The following is a 15,066-nucleotide window of genomic DNA, read 5'->3' on the forward strand; positions in this document are numbered from 1 at the left end:
ATTCCGTTCAGGTCTTGTCGTTGCGTTGGACAACTGATTCGGTTCAAGTTAATATTTTAAATTTAGCTCGAATCTTTTAGCTCTCAGTTCCATTCGAACTGTTCAGTCAGCCCTCGCATGCATGCATCTATTTGTTATTGTCATCGCTTTGATTTGGCGCGCGCTGCTCATTTCGCTTGCAATTTATGACATTTGTAAGGTTGTGAAGGGGGTAGGGGAAGGTGGGGAGGGAGGGGGCGTATGCATTGCAAAATTGCACGTCTATTAAATATTGTTGCCTGCTCGCTGGCTGTCAATGCTAAATGCAGCTACTTAAGGCGAAACACGGCCTCGCAACTGGCATCGGCCTCGGCACACGTGGCAGCTGCCTGTGACTCAGGCCACCCCCCACCCGCCGAAACAGCGGCCCCTATCTCCTATACCCACCCCGAGCTGGGTGCCCTCGAGCAGTGCTCATGTGACAAGCAGATGTGCCGATTAACAGATAAGTTTCAATTCGCGCAGCTCCAGATTCAGTTCCAGATCCATTTCCATTGACATCTTGTGATGGGTTGGGGGATAGTCGACTAGTCGAGTTCGGGTCTATATTTATCAATGGCTGGCTGTATGGCATACCAAAATTGGAGCAATAAAAGCAAAGCGGCAGCCCGCAGTTGCCCCGGCGAAAGGGGCCCCCGAAATAGTCAAGAATGCGACTAAATTTAGGCGAGAGAAAAACCAAAGCACCAAAGAACTCTTCAAGTTTACAACGTATCGAAACTTGGCAATATCGGGAGGGGAGAAAGAGAGTGCGCGCGGGCAGGGAGAGGCAGAGAAACACGCACTTACACATGTTCCAGACAAATGGGAGATGCCAGCGAGAGCGAGAGACCACGAGAGACAGAGAGAGAGAGAGAGAGAGGGCCGCCCGAGGGTGAGACAATGTTGGGGGAAACTGCTCGACTGCTCAACTTGTGTGCACTTCTCCTCACTTCTCGAGTGCGTATTAATAAAAGAAAGTGCAATGAATTCCCAAATATGTTAAATTGTCTACCAAACAAAGAAACGAATCGCAACGTGTAGCACGAAGCGGGGGCAAGCCGAGGCGACGGCCCCAACATGTGTGCAACAGATACGCCCATGGAAATGGAAGCGGCCCGACACTGAAATCTGTTTTTGAAAGAAGGGAGAGGGCGGGGATAGAATGGGGGCGGAGGCGAGTCAGTCTGCTGCTGCTGCCGTTGCTGTTGGGGGTGATGCAGTTGCTCCGGTCGGGGCCGGTCGCGCATTCAACAATGCCCGTAATTAAAATTGAAGTGGAGGCACTAAATTTAACAGCCCTCAATGAGCCAAGAGCAGGATGAAGGGAGGAGGCAGAAGTGAGACGCAGACATAGACGGAGGCTGTGGCTGTTCCTCTTGATATTGTTATTGCTAATGTTGTTGTTGCTGCTGTTATCGTTAAGGCCAATGCTTGCCACAAGTCGCACGAGTCCATTTGCCCAGCATTGTGGGGCAAGCAGAGGGTGCGCATCAAGCGAGGGTGCACTGTACACAAATAGAGCGCGAGCGAGAATCAAATTTAATAATATGCACCCACAGAAACTATTTAAGAGTCCGCAGCTAAATGTGAACTTGGGTCTGCTCCGACTCTATGATAAATGGATGGGCATTAAGCATTATGAAATATCCAGGAATCACAAATAAAACACAAACCTTAAGCTGCAGAGAATTTATGTCGTAAAGGTTGTTAAATAATATAATATTATAATTTTAGGTATCATTTAAGGTTAATTATTTTTGCTATTAATAAATATTTATGAATTAAGACCTGAGTGAAAGGGTCGCTTTCTTGGTTCTAGCTTCGACTTTAAAGGAAAGCAAAGGAATCAATTAATATAGTTAGATATTTATTGTTGTATCGAACCAGCGAAGTATTCTCTGATCTTTGCTATAGATCTGAATCTCTATATTTCTTTTGTATATCTATCTTTATATTAATCTAGAAAAATCTGAATTATCGAAGAAATATCTGTTTATCCTAATCTTTCTATATAAAACTGCTTGTCCCGATTGACTGATTAACTGACCGGCTGACTGACTGATTGATTAACTAATTGACAGATTGATCTACCAACAATTTTAGCTGTAGTTAACTTATGTGATGAAGGTGCACGCTTAGACAGGGTTTTGGGAAATTCCACACGCATTTGTGGGAATATCGGTTATGTGAAACAAATTTGTTTACCATCCGATGGGCTTCAAACTTATTTTGAAAGATCTTTCTGAAAAAGTATTTAATACGGTTGTGCCAAATTTTATTTATCTATTATTACAAATATTATTTTTAAGATCTAAAAATATTAACAACAGATATTGTTGTCATTATAAATGTTTATCTGCAGCTTTTACAAAAAATGCCATTCTTAATATTCATTAGCATATTCGTTACATTTTCCGCTGCCAATTTTCTCTATACGCCTGAGAACTTTATAACTTTTCGCTTTTTTTTTGTAAATTTGTAAATCCCTCGGGTTCCGCCTCAAGGTCATTTATCGGGTGGTCGACTGCATAAATATGCATGCTTATAAGTAAGTATTATTACACGTATGCTTATCTCAAGAAATACCCGCCCCGGCACTCGCATTCACATTCACGCCTACGAGAATGAGTGCTAGTTGAAGTGAATAAGCGTGAGGGCGAGAGTGAGTGTGAGTGCGAGTGCGAGTAGTACAAGACATATTCGTAAATAGTTCATTGCTCCGCTTAGAGCGTGACTTTGGTGCGGGGTGGAGTTCGGGAGGTGGTTGCTGAGAGGGAAGTAGGGGGCAGGGAGGGAAGAATACGAGACGACTACGAGACGCATTCACATTCACACACTCACAGTCGCACACTCACATTCACACACGCGCCTCGATGAGTGCAGTTCATAAATCTTGGCCCTTTGTACTTGGCTGCTCGGCTTCGAGTTTGTTTGAGTTGTTGTTGTTGTTGCTGTTTAAGTTGTTCTCGTTCTCGTTCTCGTTGTTGTTGTTGTTCTTCTTCTTCTGCTTCTTCTTCTTGTTCTCGTTGTTGTTGTTGGTGTTGCTGCTTCTGTTTTACATTGTTTCACTTGGCGCACAAGTAACAGACTTTTATCTACAATTTTTATTATGACTATTTTAATATTAAACTAATGAATGCGTCGCGGCCACGCCGACTGTGACTGAGCCCCCGCCACGCCCCCTCGCCCTGGGCCCGCCCTCGTCTTGAAACACTTGCTATGCGGTGCGACTTCGCGCCCTCCAAGATACATTTATAGAGCTGTTGACGACCCTTTCGAAATTACAGACCATTGCTAATTTATGCGCCTTTTGTATGATTTTCAGCTACTCTTCCTTTTCCTTTCTCTACCCGTCCACCAAGCAAAGACGAGTATATTAGTTGCTTAACAGAATACCGCTTCATTAAATTTAACTGGCAGTTTATTTGGACTGTGAGCGAGTATAATGCAGTCGGTTACAGGCGATGGCAAAGTTCTTACTTACCCTTTTTTTTGTTTGTATTTGTCGGTCCAGTCATGGGTCCATCCTTTGCTCATGGCCCAAAACCAATTAACTCAATTGGGGTCAGGCAAATTGGGCTAGAACTCAGACAGTGGGCGTGGCACATCGCATAATGTGCACATATTGTTGAATGTCACGAATATGAATTTGATTATATTCATCTAATCTAAAAAATACAACAAATAATCAAATGGAAAAAATCTTTAGACATCTTTAAATCTGTTTTAGGCTTGTGTCTAGAGTATTTGCTGTTCGTTGCAGTCATAATTATGCTACCCTGTAATTACGCTTGTTTGCATTTCAAAACAAAAAAAAAAAAGTTAATAAAACAATTAAAACGTGCAAAATGCTATTAAGAAAAGCTGCTGGCATAGAAATTGTTAAGGCGGCTGAGCACTGGGTAAAATAGTTCAATTGAGTGCATTGAGAGCTGGGCGAGGTGAGAAACCTCTGTGAGAGAGCGAGGGCGTGCGAGAGGGAGGGAGAGAGGTGAGAGAGAGTGGCAGGTTGAGGGGAGTTCCCCGCAGCTGTTGTCGCTGCCAGTTTGTGTTCAGTCGCTTAAAATTTACCCAGACAACGTCAAATCTTGTGCTTGACTTTCAGGCTGTCAGTTGTTAACCTGGCTAAGAGGCTAGCCTGTGACACCCCCCTTCTGCCCCTGCCTTTACACCGTCACACTCCTGGGACCGTTTTCTTTTCTTGCTCCAGTGAATTTTTCTGCTGCCTTGGCTCTGGCAGCTTCGACTTGGACTTGGGCCTGCTTTTCACCTGTCCATCGTGTGGAAATCATGTGAAAACATGTGGCCGCCAGTCAGCCAGTCAGTCAGCCAGGCAGTCAACTAGTCAGCTAGTCAGCTAGTCAGCTAGTCAGTCAGGCATTCATTTAGCCAAGTTTCAGCAACAGCAACAACAACAACAATGGGAGCAACAAATTAAAGTAATTTCCTACCGCAACGTTTTCAAACTTCATTTTATATTTTTTTTTGTTTTGTGTAATTTTTTGCTTAGCATTTCTTCAAACGCTGCGAGTAACGTTTCATTTTATTTTCCTTTTAGTTTGTTTTTCCTCGCGTTAATTGCGACTTTTCATATGCCAAGTGCATTGTGCAAACTATCAACCCAAATCTGAAGCTGAATCTGAAGCTGAATCTGAAGCTGAATCTGAATCCAATTCCAAATGGCCAAAGACAACAGCTGTGAATGTAGCGTTTTACCGCTCGTCAGTTTTTTTTGATTGTTTTTTAGCTTCTTTTTGTTTTTTTGAGCAATTGTTTTAATTAGCCTCGACGCGAATTCATGTGACACGCAAAATGCGACAGCTTTGGATAGATCTTTGCTGGCGTCATCTTTGGCTATACTCTGGAGCTGCAGCTGCTCGTCGGAGCAATGGGTGTCAGAGTCTCACGACGAGTCGACAAGGCGGCCAGCGACTGGGGCGCAAGTATCTCACAGATACATTTACTCATAAGCATCAATAATGCGCTCTAATGGAAATTGTTGACTTTGTCAACGTTTTTCATCTTTATTTCTTTTTTGTTATGCGTCAGTCAGGGAGGGCGGAGGGTGGCGGGTGGAGGGAGGGTGTGGCCGGCAACGCCACTTGACTGACATTTATCGCTGGCTTGGGCCGCTGTTGCAACAGAGTCGCCGCCGCCTGCTGCTGGTGTCAGAGACGGCAGCGGCGTTCAACGTTTTGGAAAATTTAGCACAAGGTTGCAACAGCCAGCAAAATGAGCAATTGTGGCAACAACAACAAAAACGCCAAAGCTGCTGTAACGTCAATAGTTGAAGTTGTTGTTGTTGTTGTTGCTGTTGCTGTTGCATTCAAATTGCTGCCGCTGCTGCTGGTTGTTGTTGTTGTTGCTGTTGTTGTCGCTGTCGTTGTCATTGCCCAAAATTGTAAATAAATAAATACTTAATTATGTTGTTTGGCCGCGCCGCTTTTGGTTATCCAAAGAACTGGCTAAGCACAACAACAACAACAACAACACATTGCGCATACGCCACGTTGTCCAAGTGTTGTGAGAATCAATCTGTGGCCAAAGCAACAGCTAAAGTGTGTGTACACAATTTCACTTAATTGACTTCCAAGCAAGACATTTCCAAATATCACGTATACGACATGTGCGCAGCCGAAGCGAGAGTAAAACTAATTACGACTGTCAACAGCCAAAAGTTAGTTGCAAGCAGCTGCGATTATGACTAGTAAAAGCCAAGTTAAGCGCTCAATATAAGAGATCAGAGATCACCGCTGCAGTTGCAGTTGCAGTTGCAGTCGGCCACAAATTGAGGCAAGTGATCTGTCCAGATACTGTCAGCATATCAATGCAAAGCACTTTGCCGCGCTGACTAAGCAAATTGTTAATTATCTCAACAGATCTCTGTCGTTCGATATCGTTTTGAAATTTATGCAAAACTCTGTTGGAAATCGATGCAGCTTTTAGTGGGCATCAAGAGGTGTGACAGATCAGCTATATATCTGATAACATATTTTATAGGTATTAATATAGACACAAGCTAATAGCCAGAGCTTAAAAGAGACACAAGTTTCCACATGAATAGTAAATCAACTTACTAGCCTAGCATTTGAATCAGCATCCTTCTTGTCAACTCGTCCACTGAGCTGCTTACAGAGAATAGAAGTGGCAGAGAAATAGAGTGAAGAAAGTATTATCAATTTCATAAGAAGCAACCAATCCTGCTCCTGCTGCACACAAAAGAAGCGCTGGCTGGGCTGCAATCTAAGTCCAAGTAGGCAGCTTAAAGTTGCCCCATTGGCAATCTTTTCAGCTCAATTTCATGATGTTTTCCCCGCACACATCTCTGGCTTGGGTGCGAAATGTTGGGATAAGTTCTAGCAGGAACTCAATCAGCACTTTCGCAGTTATGAAACGAGGCGGCACAAGTAGACGGACCGGAGGGGGTGTTGGATGCGCGGCTCAGACAGTTGCAGCCACTCCAGCCGAGCCACCCACGGACCACAGCATCCGTGAGTACACCAGATAGCCCAGCTGAGGGGCGGGTGGGCAGCGGGTGGTAAGCGCAGAACAAACTGCAAAAATGAAACGAAAACTGCGACGAAGCTAAAGCCAACGACCGCAAACTTGCAGCAGCGGCAGCAGCAGGGCGCTCCAAAAATGCAGCAGCCAAACAAACCACTCGACTGGGTATATGCCACATGCCACCAACCGCCACCCGCGCCCCACCAGGCCAGCCCGGCTGTTGCCACGAACCGGAAGTAAAACGCAAATGCGAAGGTTGCTTGGCTGCTGCTGTTGCTGCTGCTGCCGCCGTTGCCGTTGCTGCATCTGCATCTGCGGCGCTCGAAGCAGCAGGGCAGCAGCAGAAACTGCAGGTCGATTTGCAATCTGCTGCTGCTGCTGCTGCTGCTGCTGCTGCTGCGTCTCAGTCTCTCTGCATTCTCGACTGGGCTGCTTGCCTGCCTGCTCGGTAGGTGGCAGGTTCTTGGCTGCCGACAGATGTTGCTTGTCGTCATTGTTGCAATCAAAATGGCGTTTACAAACCTCATTTCCCCGCACCCCCCTACGTCCCGTTCTCTATCACGCTGTGTCTAAATATAAGCAGAGCTCAGGTCTTGCTCAGCAGCATTTTCAATAAGTTGTCGCTGGTCGCACTACAAATTTGCCTGGCCCCAAAAATAAACGCAGCCCAGCCTCGCATCACAGTCGCAGTCGCAGAGCTCAGAACATTTCCAGCAAACATCGAGCATTCGGCATACATGCACATACACACACATGCATGCATATGAGAATACGCTGGGCTTCCGTTTCTGAACGCCTGTTCGAATTTTAAGCTATTTTTATTGAAAATGAGCGATATTCTCAGTGCCCCAAAAACATGCGACACAAAGCCGCTGAGAGCGACAGATGGCAAGAGCTAAGTGGCGAGAGCGCAACAGTGAATGACAAAGATTGTGTGAGAGAGACACCCAAGCAAAGAGAGAGAGAGAGAGAGAGAGAGAGAGAGAGAGAGGGAGAGAGAGAGATGTACATGTGTGCGTGTGTCTGTTGCCATGTAAAACTGTGTTAAGTGCATGCTGTGTGTGTGGACTGGGCAACGACTCAGCTCCATTGGGGGTTGCAATTGATGTGATGCACAGGCAGCCAACAATGATGGCTTCATTGTCAGTGCTCCGGCCTGACGCCACCCGACGACACCCGCCAACTACCCGCATACCCCCCACCTTCAACACAATTGTCCACCCACTCAACGCGTGACAAATATGGTCACAACGAAACACGATTACTCTTCACTTTTTCTCTGATGACTTTTAAAGAGTTTAAGTCACAGTAAGTTTTTGTTTTGATTGCTAACTTAACTGTAATATTCGATTAACGGGGATTCGGGCTAAAATACTAGTATTTTCTAAACCGAGGGCAACAGTTGACAGTTCTCGGATTGAACCTAATTTTCAATATAAGTGCAAGTTAAACGCGAACATTTTTCATTTCATGTGTGTTTCAATGTTAATTTGACAATTGACAGACATATTGATAAAGTTCAAGATTGGATTCTAAGTAAAGAAAGGATATTGGAATTCCGATCCCTTAAATAATCCTGTACATCATGTCTTTGCTTTCATGCTATTTTGCTGCTCAAGCTGATGCAAATTCGATAGTATCGTAAAAACATTGTAGGGTATAAACAAGCGCATTTTGCGTTTTATTCTCGCACAAAGTGCAATCAACACTGCACACACTACCCGGCTTCTGGTTCTTCCGCCTGCCCCTACCCTCTGCTCTGGACAGAGCACTCTCCTCTTCTCTCCTCTCTGACTCCGTCTCCGTCTCCGCCTCCTCTCATTTCCTCATCTGTCCCTGTTCAGTCTTTGACTCTCTTGTTTTTCATATTTTGTCATATTATTCTTTATATTCTTTTTATATGCAAAAAGCAAACAGAAACTGCGCTTATTTTTCACCTCTCCCCCGTCCCCGCCTTGCCCACACGTGCGCCAGCAGAACCCATTAGAGGCGAGCTTTGAGCATGTTAGAGCTGGCGAGCCGGGAGAAGGGGGCGCGTAAGGGCGCAGCAAGTGGCAGGCGGCGCATCGCTTTCAAGCTGCCAAGTGCCAGCTATGGGCATGGCTATAGTTATGACTACGACTATGAATATGGCTGTGGCTCTGGCTGTGGCTCTGGCTCTGGCTCTGGCTCTGGCTCTTGGCTGTTGACTGTTGGCTGCGACTGCGACTGCATTTCGCCTCATTTCGATTCATTTGCGCTCTCCGAGCTCACATTCTCGCAGGTTGTGTTCTAAGCGCTGCCTCGCCGTCTCGCCGCTGTGCTGCCTCGCTCCTGTCGCTTTTGTTCTCTGTAGTTTTATAAGTGTGTGTGTTCCTGTGTGTGTGTGTGTATGTGTGCTTTCCATGTCTTCTTTAGCTCCTCCATTTCCAGTTCTGTGCCGCTGTCGCTGCTGCTGCCTCTGCCTCTGCCTCTGCCGCTGCCGCTGCCTGTCTCTGTTCTCTGTTGGTTTTCGCACATTTCGCCCATTGTGTATATTTGGCAAGTTGTGCGCACTCAGCCCCCGTCAACGAGTCCGACTCGCTGCTGTGTACCCTGCGCCCTGGCCGAGTCCGAGTCCGCAGTCCGAGCAGCTGCCGCTGCCGCTGCTGCTGAGTGGAGTGCTCTCTGCCGTTTGCTGTGCGCCTGTTCTGAAACGACTCAAACTGAGAGAGAGATAAAAGCATCTTGTGCTAGATGATGCTTCTGTGTTGATAAGACCCAGGCCCCGCCGCAACTCGGTCTCTGTCTCGTATGTGCGTGTGCGTGTGTCTGTGTGTGCGCGCGTGTGTGTGTATGTGTGTGTGTGTGTGCATATCTGTGACTTTTGCGTGAAAATTGAGCACAATTTCTAGATGCACACAAAAGTATTGCACGAGCACAAATACAACTACTATATTAAAGCTCTCACACACACGCACACACTTACACTCAAAGCGACGCCTGAGGTTAAGTTGGACTTCAGTTCTCTGCTCTGTTTGATTTGAGTGAGTTATGAAGTTGCAATCGCGTTGCGTGGGCGTCTCAGACTTAGCTCCAGTTGTCAGTTTGTGCTCTTTAAGCGGCGATTTATTGTTGTACTTACCTGTGGCAGAGAGACTGCAGCTCTTCCACAACTGGGCGACACATTCTGCTGCTATCGGTGAAGAGTTTCTATTATTGGGGCGTGGAAAAATGCGTTTACCGTTAGCTTTATGGCCACGGCCATAAAACCCCAAATGCGTTATAGACGGCAGCTTTGAAATGCTTTTCATATATATCTAGCAGTTAATGCAACTGCCACACACGAGCCCAATAGATGCACGCAGACGGCCAACAAATACAAATGCGTGGATACAGCTCAAATGTAAATGCATTCTTTTCCACTCATCAGTCGTTCAATCTCATCATGAGCTCCATCATTACGATCTCAATGATGATGATGATGATGAAGATGATGATGATATGGATGATATTGTTGTTGTGGTAGTTGTTGTTGTTGCCCCTTAATGCAGGTCAATGCTGCCGTCGGTTGCCCAGTTGATACACTCAGCAAAATACCCGTTGATATTAATTGAATTAAGTTTGTCTATTTATTACATTATTATATTTTTATTTAGTTGTATAGTTTTATTATTATTTGTGTATATATTTGCATAGGCCAGGCTTTTCCTATTTAATAGAAAGCTATTTGCAAATAATTTAAAATTCGATCGGTTAAGGGCAAAAAAGAACTTTCAAGTCGACTTTTGATCTTCAGTGTTCCAGGTAGAATTGTAGCATTTTGTAAACGATTGCGTGGAAAGAAATAATCTTGTGCATACAAGCGCTTTTCACCTATTTTCCACAGTTAGGCTTGGAATTATGCATCATATAATCTTAGTAAACACGTTGCAAAAATATTAGCTTAATTGCAATTTGAGCTAATTCCATGGCCATCAAATTCTCTCAGTGTATTGCAGCTTAGCTGTCCTTTGACATATGCCACTTGATTGGGCAATTTGCATGCACCGAATACCGATTTAGAGGCTGTGGCACTTTCACTTGGCCAGCTACTTGCCACTGCAACTGCAACTGATGCTTCATGCAGGCAGCCATATTTGCTCTAGTCATAAATTATGCCTAATTATGCGGCATCTTGGCCAAGATTGGCCAGCTCCTGAGCGCAGAGAGCACTATGCAATTTGTCCACTCGGCCTACCCATGTGGGTTTTGGGGCAGCAGCTTATGGCCCAAAGCAGGCAGATCTTAGCTGTGTCTGCAGTCGCCGTTGCCGCAGTTGCAGTTGCAGTTGCTGCGGCTGCTGTGTGTGGCAGGCGGGGGCGCCAGGGTGACCATTACGAAATTTTTGCAACTAAATTTGTGTCTACTTTCATTTTTTGTTTGTTTTTTTATTTTTTTTGTTTTGTTTTTCTGCTGCTTTTGTTTTTGCGGACCATGGCTTATAATTGTTACCTAGGCTCGGCTGCATTTAATGGCCGCATCTCGAAATTAGCCGCAACTTTCAACTGCGGCAAAAGAAAGTTGATTTTTTTGGGCCAACAAAATGGCCAAAACTTGCAGTTGTTGCCATTGTTGTTGTTGGGCACTTCAAGGTCATTTGGCAGGGCAAACAATAGTAAATTGTAAATTGCCGTCGCAGTCGTCCCACTCGTCTGGCATTCCACGAATTTTTGTTCACTTTGTGTTCAACTTAATTAAAAGGCAAACAAAAACGCAACCTCACACACAAGAACTGATAAAAATGCTTTTATCAGCAGAACGAACAAAAATAAAAATACAAAAAAAAACAGAAATATACAAAATAAAGCAACTGAGAGCGCTCTAATCGGCAGTGCACGACTAGCTGATACCCTGTACCCAGCACCAAGTTGCCGTCTCTCTTGGGAGGAAACAGAAGAAACAGTATTCTAGATTTGTATATACTCTGCAATACTATTTCAGGGAAACGGAACAAATTATCGATGATTAATAGCAAATTTGATCTGAATGGGCAATAGGTAGAGCCCTAGATCAACTCGACTATTGATGCGGAGCAAAGATGTAAATGTACTTTGTGGTGTCAAAGATGTCTCCTTCGTCATTATACCCTTTTACATTTTTTCAAGGGTATAAAAACACTGTCTCGACACTAACCACGATAATTATACAAAACATGTGGCTCGTTTTTGTGTTGTATTGTGTGCCTGGCCACAAGACTTGGGAGCGAAACCCCAAAGTTACCTACGAATACAATTGATAAGCATTTAGAATAGATACACGAATATACGACTAGCTAGTGATTGCTGGCAAGAGGAAGCATCACACACACACACACACACACACACACACACGTGCGTGCGTGTGTACATATTTAATTTCCAAGCAAAAGTTTTAGATACATTTCAATGAAATTAACAACTGCTCGCAGTTTCTGGAAGTTCAGATAAAATTCAAGAGTTTTATAGGGTTCGAGAGAAATACGCTGCGTTTGCCATTTAATTTAAATTCTTATCAGATTAAATGCAGATAAAAACCAAAATTGATAACCTTTTAAATAATAATGTGAACGATCTTTATGTTTATATTCCTGTCAGGCCCAAAGGCTTATCAATTTCCAGCGTTTATCTCTGTCTCGACGCGCTTGCGAAAGCCTGGCAAACAAATATAAATGTTGGCAATCATTTGCCTAATTATAATTCATTTTATGATCACGCATATTTGCTTTCATTTAATGGCGTGCCATAAAAAACAATGCACAAACCCTAAAGAATAAATAGACGCTGGGCTGAGAATGCTCGGCTTGAGTGTGGAAGCGCATGCTTAACTAATGCAAAAGCCAAAACTCTTTTATTAACCCCTTGAGGTTGACTTAAGATTCTGATTAATACTCGACTGATATTGAGAACAGTTGTTTTGACTGATTGACTGATTGATGATCAATGTTCTGCCCTAAATACGTGCTTTAATCGAATGCTAAGCTCGGAAAGTTCATGTCAAACTGTTGCTTTGCATCTGCTTTAATTTTGAAGTCATTTTTGATAAGACAGAGATAAGACAGGGAATTTATTGAACCCTTCCCTGAGTGAACAAAGATTATATGTGGAAAGTATTCAAAACTGAACATTATAAAACAAAGCATACGCACTTAATAGATTTTAATAGCATTTTTAAGGATTGCCTTTCTATGCGATTCTCATGAATTTATATGAACTATTTTGCATTCTTTCTTCTTACAGGACTTTCCTCTTCATCTCATTGATGTCAATTATAATTGTGCATGCTTGTGTAAAGTTTGGGGTGAGTACAGATATACATATACATATATATATAAATTTGTTTATAACTAAAAAAATGTGTAAAAGCAGTTCAGTTCAAGCTGTTGTATCAAAGTTATTTGAAAATCATTCTTCAACTCTAAAAGTGTTTTTGAGTTCTCTTGAGAGCTAAGCAGAACTTTAATGGGTTAACAGTTGGGGCAACTGGGCCTTATCGATGCTGCCCACATACAGATGCATCCATCGCATCGCTTCTGTCACCATCGCATCGAATGCCTCTGGGCAGGGCAGGGCACCGGCTCCGACACCGACTGCGTCTCTGGTTCTGGTTCTGAAAGTGGCTCTGACTGGCTGTCGTTGTGTCTGTCGTTGTGTCTCCGTGCCTCATCATCAGTGTCCAATCGACGTGTGTGGCCCGGGGCACGGGAACGGGAGCGGGTACAGGGACGACTGGTGGGACTTGGGCCGAGAGCGGAGCAAGTGGTAGGCCTGACAACGACAGCGACGACGACGACGACGACGGCGCCGTCGATGGAATGTTGTTAGTTATAAAATGGCCACAAAATCATAACGCGGGCGTGGGCTCAACTGACTGCCACTGAGCACTTTCCTGGACCCAAAACCGAACCTGATATTGACGATGACGAACCACGAGTTACGAGCCATGAGCTGTGAGCTGTGAGCTGTGAGCTCTGAGTGCCCCATGCCGCCGTCTCTTGCCTGGGTCAGCCGGTGGTGGCCGATGTTGCCATCAAAAGGTTGGTCCACAGTGTGAATTAAAATGTTTTTTTGTTGTTGTTCTTGTTGTTGTTCTCTTTGCCCGTTTTTACATGTGTTCTGTGTGTTCCGATTGGGTATCTACAACTGGCAACTGGCAACTGGCAATAACTAACTGGCTGAGCGGGCTAAAAATCGAAATCAAAACTCGTCGCAGTTGTTTTATGAGTTTTAGAAATTCTTTTTCACAGCATAACGCACACACACACACACACACACACACACACACAGATAGACAAACAGACGCACATATTTCTTTTTTCCACATGCACTCGCCGGAGTCGCCCACAAAAAAAAAAATAACTTGTTTTGGTTTTCTCGTTTCTGTTTGCCATTCTTGTTATTATTATTAGTTTTCTATTTCAATGGCGGCGACGTCGGCGGCGTTGGTGGCTAGCTTTGAATAATGATGATAAGCAGAGCTCCAACCATCCGTCCAGCGATCCAGCGAGCCATCTATCCAACCAGTCAACCATCCAGTCTGAGCCAAACCGAACGAGCACAAATATATCTGAATACAAACGTATTTATTTAAACTCGCATTCATCCATCTGGCTGTCGTTCTCTTTTTGATTATTGACTTATTGTGGCATTTATTTTGTGTGTATATCTTTTATTTCTTTGAGTTGGTTTTTTTTTGCTCGAAATCGTCGCCAGGTACACGAGAAATCGTCACGGTCAGCAAAAGATACTCTGGGTGCCCGAAGTATCTCAGCCTATGCAGATACATTTGAAGCGCATGCTTGTCCGTTTTGATGTTGTTGTCATCAATTTAACAGCAACAACAATGTGAAGAACAAAACCAGACATTCTTCGAGACTCGGTCGTTGTTCGTTCTCATAATTTGTTTGCCTCGTTTGGCCCCGTCGCTGCCCCCTTTTCCCAGCTCCGAAGCCCATTCCCAATTCTTTTCTTTCTCGCGCCATCGTCGCCGACTGTGAGAAAGATTTTATTTCGTTCAAGTGGTTTTTGATTTAACACCAAACAACAGCAGCAGCAGCAACAACAGCAGCAGCAGCAACAACAACGGCAATGGAAAATATTTTAATGATGCGTCGTCAATGCAATTCGGAAAAATGAAAAAGAGATTTCCAACTTGTTTGGTGGCCACGCTCTTTGCTTTCCACTTTATCTCGTGCTGTGGTTGGGTTTTCATAGCCATCGATTGATTAGCTCTGGGGAAAGCCGATAGTCAGTCCGTTGCAGCAACGACAACTGCCGCAGAACCCACCCCAAGGCGTGTGCATCTACAGAAAAGGGGTAGCTCGCCAAGAGAATGGGAGAGATGAAGAGAGACAGAGAGAGAGAGAGAGAGAGAGAGAGAGAGAGAGAGAGGGAGAGTGGGCAGACGATCGACAGACCGAGAAACCACTCGACAAGCTGCCAATGCGCTTCGATGCGGTAACATCTGTCACGGCTGCTTCCTGGACACTGCACCACACAGCAACCACATTTCAAGCAGCTTATTGGTATTTAAAGGAGCTTGCATTGGGCATAAACGCATTGCGAT

This window comes from Drosophila virilis, chromosome 3, assembly GCF_030788295.1.
Source record: "Drosophila virilis strain 15010-1051.87 chromosome 3, Dvir_AGI_RSII-ME, whole genome shotgun sequence".
Classification (NCBI taxonomy): Eukaryota; Metazoa; Arthropoda; class Insecta; order Diptera; family Drosophilidae; genus Drosophila; species Drosophila virilis.